The sequence below is a fragment of the Phalaenopsis equestris genome, unplaced genomic scaffold (assembly GCF_001263595.1).
Source record: "Phalaenopsis equestris unplaced genomic scaffold, ASM126359v1 Scaffold000552, whole genome shotgun sequence".
NCBI classification, from domain to species: Eukaryota; Viridiplantae; Streptophyta; class Magnoliopsida; order Asparagales; family Orchidaceae; genus Phalaenopsis; species Phalaenopsis equestris.
Window position 1 is genome coordinate 2,532,367 of NW_018164992.1, and position 11,175 is coordinate 2,543,541.

An 11,175-nucleotide genomic window follows, 5' to 3' on the forward strand; every position below is an offset into this window, starting at 1 on the left:
TATATATATATATATACCCACCGCCCAATTCTTATGTTTTGAATGTCTAACATCTACAATTTATTTTTTATATTTAAATAAACAAATCTTTTATATGATACTAAAAAAAATTTATTTTAACTTCTTATACATTATTATTTAATTATTTAATAACTTGGAGTTAAAATGACTCAAACATGGGGGAACAATATTTTGTCTGCATTTGGCTCGTTTATAAATTCAGCTAAAAAAAATTATTAATGTTCGATTTGCTTGCTTAATGAACAAATCGAACGCGAGCTATTGAACGAGTTATTCGCGAATGACGAACTTTTTTAATAGCCCTATATGTAATAGAACATTTAATTACTATGTATTTACATATCTAAAACATAGACTTAATCATTATATTTATACCACCCAATTCATTCATTTCATGTAAAAAATAACACTATATAAACTTTTATGACTTAAATACATCATCTCATGCATGGGATTGTGACATGTAAAAAATTTAAAATTTAAGTTCTAAATATATAAATACAAATTTTTTTAGTAGTATGTGTGTAAATCTTTTTTTTATTTATCACACTATAATTGTATCATATATAAATCTATGAGTATGTTTGATTTGTTGCAAAATGTGTGAACTTTATTATCTAGGGTTTTTTTTTTTTTTTTTTGATGCAATGTAAAATTACCATGTATTTAGATTGTATTATGGAGCTCCTTTTTTATTTATTAGAAATTCAAATGATATTGGCAAATTCAAAATATATTTTCTTGTATAAAATGTTGCATCATATCGTCTTCGTCTTCTCCACTGGCCAGCCTCCCGCCTTCACCGCCAACCTCAATAATCTCGTCTGTCGTTTATAAACCATGTCGCCTACAATCTACCGGTACCACCATCACCCTGTGTTATCACCGCCCGCGAGCTATATAGTTTACATTGATTTCTTTTTTACTTTAGACCAAAATAATAATAATAATAATAAAAGTGAAGTTACACATCAAATACGTGTATGCACAGATCTTTGATGAAATCCAGTCTACGAAAGTACATAGGAGTGCATATAAAGATGACTCACATACGAAACGCTAAAGGTCCCACTAGCAGGAGATCTAAAGTCCACCAGCGAAAGACAAAAGGTCCAGTAGCAAACGTCTAACGGTTCACTAACATAATGTCAGATGACTTACGTGACTAGGTGAAGTTCCTCTGAATCGGGGAATAGATGTTGACCACATGCAAGCCACCCGAACAAAAGACTAAAGTCGATCAAGTCAAGCAAAGGTATTGACCCGACTCTTGTTGTAAAATGAATTAATTGAAGAATTTAATGTCGTCAACAATCTCACATACGTTATTGAAATTGCCCATCTAAGGCTTATAACTAGCTAAAGCATGACGCAGGGGTTGGAAAGCTAAATCAGCTGAACCAATTTAGCAAGGACTTAATGAGGTCAATCAAACCTTACTCAGGTTTGGGTTGTCGCCCAATGGGAAGGATTTTCCCCTCCTAGCTATGTTCTATTATAAATACATTATTTTCTATTTTATGGCTTAGTTTTTATTATGTTTTTTATTAGTACAGTCGTCGGAATCCCCAAATTTCCCTCATATGGTTGCATATGGGTACTATTAGTGCTTTGGTCGCTTCTCCCTCTGAGATGGTGATTATCCTTTACTTTTCCATCCTCCATAACTTTGTTTTTGTCATGATCGTTGCAAACAGACATCACCCCAAAAATTTGAGCATGTGCATTGTTGTGAAAAATGACGACAATAAAGCTAAAAATTAGAACGAGAAATTCACATAGAAATAACAGACACACAGATTTACATGGTTCAGAAAATTGCCTGCGTAACTATGTCCATGGAGCTGCAAAGGATTTTATTACTATGATGATTACACCCGTCGATCATATCGACGATTAACATAAAGTTATAATGGACTCTACCTCTTTCTCTCTCCTCAGCTTCTCTCTCTCCCTCTCCAACCGAGAGCTACATGAGAAGAAGAAAAAGAAATGGGAAATATCAAACTTGCAATTTTCTTTCTTCCTCACCCGTTAGCCAAAAACGTAATAAGGTGAATAGCAAAGCTTTTTGGCTACCTACTATACACAATAAGTGTTAATACCTCTTTTACTTTATTCGGCCCACATAAGGATGCTAATATCTCTGATTCGTGAATTCAGAAGCAATGGAGGGAGATTAATTTTGGGAAAAGGAATTATTAAAGGAAGGATATAAGGCTGCTTTCCTTAATTTGTGAAGCCAATAAAAGAAATGTATTTAAATAGATTAAATACATTATATAAATGCAAGACTTGCCCAAACAAAGTAGAGGACCAGGCTCCACCTTCTTTAACAATTCCTACTTAGAGACTGGGACACTAGTTGCATCATCCACTGACTACATCGTCTTTTTCCTCAAACGTGATATCCTCCACCTCAACAACTCAAAGCCCTTTTCTTCAAGCTAGAAGACTAATTGAAGTTGCACATGACTTCAATTTCTTAAGAGCAACACCCTTAGTCAACATATCATTGCTAACATAGTCTGGTACCTCCAAGCTATTTCCCGGGTTACTCATGTATCTGCTTACAACCCTCACTTCATGAAAAATATCATACCTCTGCTGAAAGCTTTCTACGACAAGTCTCGTCCTATAACTCTTATTGTCATCAAATTAAGTCTTCACACGGTACACCCACTTGTTGTGTAATGTCTTCTTCCTTGGTGAAAGTTCTGTCAGCTCTCATGTTTGATTTCTCAAGAGGGAATCCATCTTCTTCTTCATGACCAGCTCTCACTTGCTTAAATTTTCATCTTGCAACCTTTTTTCATAACTATGTGGTTCTTCACCATCTGTCAGCAGAATATAGTTCAAGGTCGGTGAGTAACACTAAGGAGAACGTTTATTCCCGACAAACCTACGAACTGTAGTTGTAGAGGTGGACGACTTTGCAACTGACTGTGGAACAATAAGAATGAGTGTCTCGACCCCACTCTCTTCATCACCTCCATCACCACCTTGCATTGTGACCTATGGTAGATCATCAAACCTCAAAATCTCAGATTTCTAAGGAGCTACTTCAGAAACGACATTGGACTTGTCCTTATACATGATATTCTCATTTAAAATCACATTATTGTTTCTTATGATCTTCTGATCATGATCATCCCTGAAATGATAATCAAACGTCTCGTCTCCATAGCCAATGAAAAAATATTTCTTTAACTTAGTCTCAAGTTTGCTATGAGCCTCAGGATTAATAAGAACATAAGAAAGACAGTCTAAAGTCTTAAGGTGAGAAAATATGACATTTTTCACACTCGAGACCTTTTTAAGGGAAATTTACAGTTCAATGAAACAAATGACCCCTATTGATATGGTAAACTGCGGTGCTAATCGCTTCTGACCAGAAAGTTTGCGGTAGTCCAACTACAATCTCATGGTTTTAACTGACTCATTAATAGGCCTATTCATGGGCTCTGCAACACCATTTTGTTTTGATGTCTCAGGAATAATTTTCTCCATTCTGATTCCCTGAGCTGCACAAAACCTCTTGAACCCACCACCATTGTTAGATCTCAAATATTTTTATTTTCCGATTGTCTTTATCTCATCTGTCTCAAACATGGCCTTCCAAGCCTTGAACACATTAAATACATCTGATTTATGCTTCAAGAAGTACACTAATATCTTTCTGTTATGGTCGTCCATGAATGTGATATATCAAAGTGAGCCTCCAAGGGTTGCTGCTAGAGAAGGTCCCCACACATCTGTATGAACACGATATAATTTTTCTGTCTTTGGTGCTCTGCGCCTTTTAAATAACTCACATTTTTCTGCTTTCTCATAATGAAACTCTCACACATGCTGAGATCAACTAACTTCAGCTCTGGTAGCTTGCCTTTGCACTGAAGTTCATTCATGTCCCTCTGATTCTTGTGGCCAAGCTTGCAATGTCACAAATCTATTGTGCTCTCTGCACCAGTAGTATTGATCATGATATTCTTTTTTATATTTAAAATTTAAGAAGTTGACACCACTACTTGAAGATTTTAATCTCCGGCAATGACACCGAAAATTTGATCCCAAACTAAGTAAGATTTCAATTATATTTCTAGGAATTTTACGCAAGTATACGTATCGTTATGTATACGTATCGTTATCAAGTTACGTATCGTTATCAAGTAATATATGACTTTCTGATTAAGCCCCAAATATCGATCCCACGGAAATTGGGGTTAATCACGGCGACTTTCAAGAGAAATTCTAGTTTAGAATAACACGCCATAGCTTGGAAGGTTGATAAAAGTTTGGTTTTGATTTTATCCTACAATTATCACTACAATACTACTTCAGCTTCTAAATTAAAATACTTAGTGAAAATCAGAAAGTGAGTTTTTTAAATATTAGTACTCTTCCTCATGCAATGAAAGTAGTGGCATGTGTAAAAGTAAAACAAGTTGCGAGAGAGATTCTGACAAATATGAGCAATTATATTCTTTACTCTTACTAGAGATGCTATAAAGAACATTGGTTAATCTAAAGTTTGAATAGTTCTGGGACGGGCTAGACAGGGAAGATACTAGCTCTCACTCTAGAGTTCCCTCTTATCCCTCCACCCGGAGGCTAACATCTCGCTTTAAAACCTAAAACAATAGACTAAATTAGGGGGCTCGACCAAATTAGTGGCTTTAGCTTGTCACTCTAAAGTCCTCTAATTCTGCACCCTTTAAAGATTATTTCTCTATTTATTTGCACTTAACTATATGAACCACATTCTCATCCATATAATCTCATGTGATTATACCACAATTGATTGAGACAATATCTTCTCGGATCTTACATGTTCTCACAACAGATTTTAACATACAAGTTGATCAAGTTTACATGTAAATGAAGAAAAAAGTAAAATCATCACAATATATTCTTACTCTACACAATTCTATATCGTACACATGCATACTAATTCATTAGTAAATCATTACAACAAGGAAAAGCAAAAAAAACTACTCACTTCACATGGAGAGACAACAAGAACTTTTCATTGAACGAGACTTTGAAAACATACAAACAAAGTACTAAATTCCTAAATTCAAATCAAAATACAATGAAAATACTTATCTCTGATAGAAATCAAACTCTCCTTGTATAACAAAAGAAATCTCCCTACAATCCTCTCAAATAACAAAGTGAAAAGAAAAGAAGAAATCTTTAACTCTCTCTCTTTCTCTCTCACCTTTCCGCCCCGCTTGGGGCTCACGCCCAAGCCTTCTCCTCTTCTTCTCCAAGTCTTCTTCTCTCCTCTTTCAATTAATTCAAATGTCTAAGAGTTGTTTTAAAAACATTTCCAAGCCTTTTTTTATAATTTCCCACAAGATGCTTAAGTGTCTCTTTAAAACTGTCCAGATTCAATGAATCTTCCAAATGGCGCCGCCTGAAGTGCCTCTTCAAAGTGCCTCTTCAAAACTCCATATAACCACCCCAAATTTTCTAGAAAGTCGCTTTTCTCATTTCCAATGAATTCCCCAAGAGATACATGAAGCACCACTTCAAAAATTGTTCAAATCCAACGTATATTCTAGAAGATATGTTCAAAACTGTCACCGGCGCCTAAGCACCGTTTTTTGGGCCCTTAAGCGCCCCCCTCTCTGCCTGGTGGCGCCTAAGCGCCATTTTGGGTGTTTAAGCGTTGGGCACTTAAGTGTCCGGTTTAGGTCCCCTTAGCTCTGGTGTGCCCCGGTTCAACCAGATTTGCTCGGGTTTGCTCCGTTTTGGTCCGTTTTGGTCCATTTTTGTTCATTTTGCTTCAATCACTCCAAATTCTTCAATTTGATGTACCTACAACCAAAAACACAAAAAAATATACCTTTAAAGTGCAATTCATTATAAAATGAAGCATGAAAAATAGTACATTTTTAGGCGTATCAAAATCCACCAAACTTAAACATTACTTGTCCTCAAGTAATAGTACAATTTTAAAATAATTTATGTAGATTAGATTTAATGGGTCATCCCTTTGAATTGTTAAAATTCAATTCTAAAAATGTGATAGTTCAAATTAGAAGAACTTTTAGTGAATCAGACTAGCCCAGAGTCTAAAATATTTATCATCAAACTTGAACATCAAACTTGTGTAATTCAGAAATATATGCAGATTTTTCAAACTTCGGATCCTATGAACTTTACTTTCTAGACTTAAGAACTCTCTTAAAAATAATTTTTACTAATATAAGTATAAAAAGTAAGCTTAGGATTGTTCTAAGTTCTTTACTCTATAAATGCTCAAGTGAAACCAATTTTTTATTAGAATTTCTCCTCACTTTATTCTTTTTTTTTTTTGCATCTTTTTTTTTCAATGATCTTTTTGATCCATTATTCTTTTTCTCTTTTCTTCTTTTTTTTATGTGAGGATTACTATATCTAAGGAAATCCTTAAATAATTTTGAATTACATTATCCTCCTCTAAAGTTAAAACTTATTACTTTCCTTCACTTGAAAAGATGTATAATTTTTTTTAAAAAAAGCTTTCTAAGAGAGTCTTAAATGTTTGAAAATAAGAAAATAAGAATTCTAAGAATCCTTTCTAAGAATCCTTAATTTTTCAAAAAATACAATTTTTCCTACTAAAGATAGTTATTCATTTCCCCAAGTTCTTAACTAAATTTCCTTAACTCTAGGTTCACCTTTTTCACTAAAAATATCAACTAAGTTTTCCTACTCCATTTATATATTTAAAATTTTAACATCCTTAAGATGACTCTACATAACATTAATCATTAGAAATAAAATAAAATTTTATTTGTAATAATTTTGAAAACAAGTAAGGTTTAAATTTGAAACATTTTTCTTCCCCCCCCCCCCCCCCACCACTATCTCTTCCGTATCAATTAAGTACAAAAATATATAGCAAGGAAAGATCACTTTTTCAATTTACTACACATTCTATAAAAATATCAACAAATAACACATGGTAGAATATTGCGGTAGAAAGTAAATCTAGCCTAAACGTGCTTGACATAACACTATAAAGGAATTTTAAATAATAGAACAGGTACAGACTGAAGATTAAACAGTAACACATTTAAAACTTCATAAAGGAATTGTTGGATGCTAACAAGTTTAAAATATTGAGATAAGTTTTGTCATCTATAAAAACTCATTTAACTTGACTTACAAACATAGACACACAAACTCCAATACATAAACTCACAGATTTATAAACAAACAACGACTGAGGTTAATTTGATCTTCTTTCTACTCACATTTCCCCTCCTTACTTTTAATTTCTAAAGGAAAAAACTTCATTAATAAAGTGGGTGTATTATAAAACCTTGTATCATTATCACCCATGGACTAGAATTACTTCATGTGTTACCAATTTCAGGTTTATTCTAAGTTTAAGGCATACACAATCTGGTAAATATAGTGTAGTTCATCCAGATGTTGTTCACTAAGTAAGTTCATGACCTTACCCCGTAAAGACAATGTCAGATAAAGGAATTAATAGAGTTTACATGGAGTGTCTCAAGTCAAAACAATACATGATTCAAGGTAATGCTCAGCTCCGGTTAAGAACTAAGTCGTAACAAACTCGTCAACCTGCTACTACCAGAAATCATATACAAATATAGTCATGACGAAGGAATTAGAAGGAATTACCTCACAGAATTACCTCACAAAATTAATTCAATCCACTCTTACACATCAAACATAGATTAAAGTCCAACATGTCATTATTATCAATCCAACATAACAACAATCACAATAAACAAATAACAAAGATAACCATGGGTTGTCTCCCATGAAGCACTTGATATAACATCGACGACCCGATGTATCCAATTTTTACTCCGGTTGCCCCAGCATCAGAATCTCATTCATTTTGTTTGTGTTTGTCTGTATACCACATAATATGCCATTCAATGATTTTGAATAACTCTTTCTTAGGAGTTATTTTACTGATTTCATCATTCAATTTAGGTTCTCATGATTGAGTCAAATTTGAAGATATAAAGACTGGTAGTGTAGATGAATTCCCTAAATAGATAGGCCTTCAAATTATATAGGGTACATTCATCTTAAGTTCATGAGATTTTTCAACAGATGAAATTAAAATTTTACTATTTTCGGTAACGTCCATCACTTCACACCTCTTCTTAACATGCATACAGTCTTCTTTAAACAACAATTTTTAACTCATCATGAAAGTCCATTTCGATCTCATCTGTTAACTTACTCTCATAACTTTCTTAGAAATAGTCTTTACTTAAATAATCAATTTCATTGATCCAAAAATAATCATCATCTTTTGTCTCAGTTGGATACTTCATAACCTTTAAAACATCAAAAGTGGCTTCATGGTTATTAATATTCATTGTCAACTCTTCTTTTTGTGCATCTATCATAGCTTGTCCAGTAATAAGAAAGGGTCTCCCCAAAATAATAATATTTTCTTTATGTTCCTCCATATCTAATACAATAAAGTTCATAAGAAAGCTAAATTTATCAACTTTAATAAGCACATCTTCTATAATCCCTTTTGGATAAATGATAGATTGATCAGCTAACTGAAGGGTTACAGTAGTAGAAGAAATATCGGCTAAACCTAACATTCTAAATATTAATAGAGGCATCATATTAATGCTCGATCCTAAATCACAAAAAGCTTTTCCACATAATCTTTCTCCAATTGCACAAGGAACTGTTAAGCTACAAAGATCTTTAAGTTTCTGAGGAAGCTTTTTCTGAAGTATAGCGCTGCACTCCTCACTTAGTGCAACTGTCTCATAATCCCCAAACTTCCTTTTCTTGTTTAATATCTTCTTCATAAACTTTGCATAACTCGACATTTGTTCCAAAACTTAAACAAAAGGAATATTTATTGTTAACTTCTTAAGTACTTCCATGAACTTTGAAAATTGTTTATCCAACTCATACTATCTAAGTCTTTGAGGAAATGGAGGTGGTGGTCTTTCTAAACTGATTTTAGTTGGAGATATTAATTTTTTCAGATCCTTAGAAACATGTTCTTTAGGTCTTTTAGTTTCCTTTGTTTCTCTCACAACTTCTTTCTCTTTTCTAACCACACCCTCTATCTCTCTTCCACTTCTTAATTGGACAGTGTATATTTGTTCATCCTTTTTATCTTTAGGATTGATCTCAGTGTTGCTAGGAAGTGTTCCTTGGAGTGTATTGCTAAGTGAATTGGCAATTTGTCCCAGTTGATTCTCTATGTTTCTAATCGCAGTATTTTGACATTGCAACTGGTTTCCCATTTGCAATGTCATTTCTTCTATAAACATATTCTTATCCTCAAATTGTTGATCACTGTTAGAGTTTGGTGGATATGAAGGTCTATAGTTTTTGTTCCCCTGATTATTCCAACTTCCATTAAGATTTGCATGATTATTTTCCCATTGTTGGTTTCCACCCCAAATAGTATGATACCAGTTAAAATTAGGATGGTTCTTCCAACCTGAGTTGTAAAAGTTAGAATACAGGTTATTTATGATATTTAAAGTCTCATATGATAAGTTAGAATCAATCATATGCTCTAATAAACTTTCCTCACTTACTGAAGTGAATTGAGGCTCGTTCATTTCAAGTTGGTCCAACTTCCTTGATATTGTAGCAACCTGAGATGCAAGAATTGCAAATGCATCTGTATCATGAACATTGACTACCTTTTTAGGATTTTTGTAGAGGGCCATTGAAATTCATTTGTAGCCATTTCTTCAATTAATGCATAAGCTTCATCAAATGATTTTGACATTAATGATCCACTAGTGACAGTGTCAATTATAGACCTAAGGGATCCTACTAACCCATTGCAAAAAGTTTGAATTATTAACCAATCAGGCAAAGCATGGTGTGAACACTTTCTTAGGAGTTCCTTAGGAGTTCCTTAAATTTTTTACAGGTTTCATATATTGATTCCCCTTTATACTAACAAAATGAGATAATATTGTTTCTAAGTTAGTAGTCCTTGAAGGTAGAAAATACTTAGCCAAGAATTTCTGAGTTAACTTCTCCCAATTTTTAATAGAGTCAGGTGCTAATGAGTATAACCACATTTTTGCATTATCCCTTAGTGAGAAAGGAAAAAACCTTAGTCTAACAGCATCGTCTGACATACCGTTACAACAAAATGTAGCACAAAGTTCTAGAAAATTTGATAAGTGTAAATAGGGATCCTCCGAAGGAGTTCCCCAAAACGGGTTGTTCTGCACTAGTTGGATAATTGATTGATTTATTTCAAACGAGTCAGCTTCTACGACAGGGGTTTGTATACTTGAGTGAATTTCATCTGTCGTAGGATTTACATAATCCCTCAATGATTTATACTGATTTTCTAAGTTATTATTTTTAATGTTTTCCATTTCATTTCTAATTTTTCAAGTCCTTTCTGTTTTTTTTTTTATTTTTTATTTTTTTCTAACTCAGGATCATAAGACACAAGTCTTACAAATCCTTTGTGTCGCATACCCAACACAAAAAAAAATACATCAATAATTAAACAAATAAAACAAAAAATATATTCAACATTATAAAACATTTTCACATATACATTATTTTTCACAACACTTTTCATACAAAAAACATTTTTCTCACAAAAATAGTTTTTACGAAACTATAGTTTCCAAGTCTAAGTCTAATTACTTCAAATAAAATTCTCTTAAAAGTCAAGATCAACCGTTGCGATCCCCGACAACGGCGAAAAAAACTTGGTTTCCGATATTCTCTTTTATATGTAGAATTTAAGAAGTTGACACCACTACTTGAATATTTTAATTCCTGGTAATGACACCGAAAATTTGATCCCAAGCAAAGTAAGATTTCAATTATATTTCTAGAGATTCTACGCAAGTACACGTATCATTATCAAGTAATATAGGGCTTTCTGATTAAGCCCCGAATATCGATCCCACAGAGATCGAGGTTAATCACGACGACTTTCAAAAGAAATTTTAGTTCAGAATAATATGCCCTAGCTTGGAAGGTTGATAAAAGTTTGGTTTTGATTTTATCATACAATTATCCCTACAATACTACTTCTACTTCTAAATTAAAATACTTAGAGAAAATCATAAAGTGGGGTTTTTAATATATTAAAAGTACTCTTCCTCATGCAATGAAAGTAGTGACATGTGTAAAAGTAAAACAAGTAGT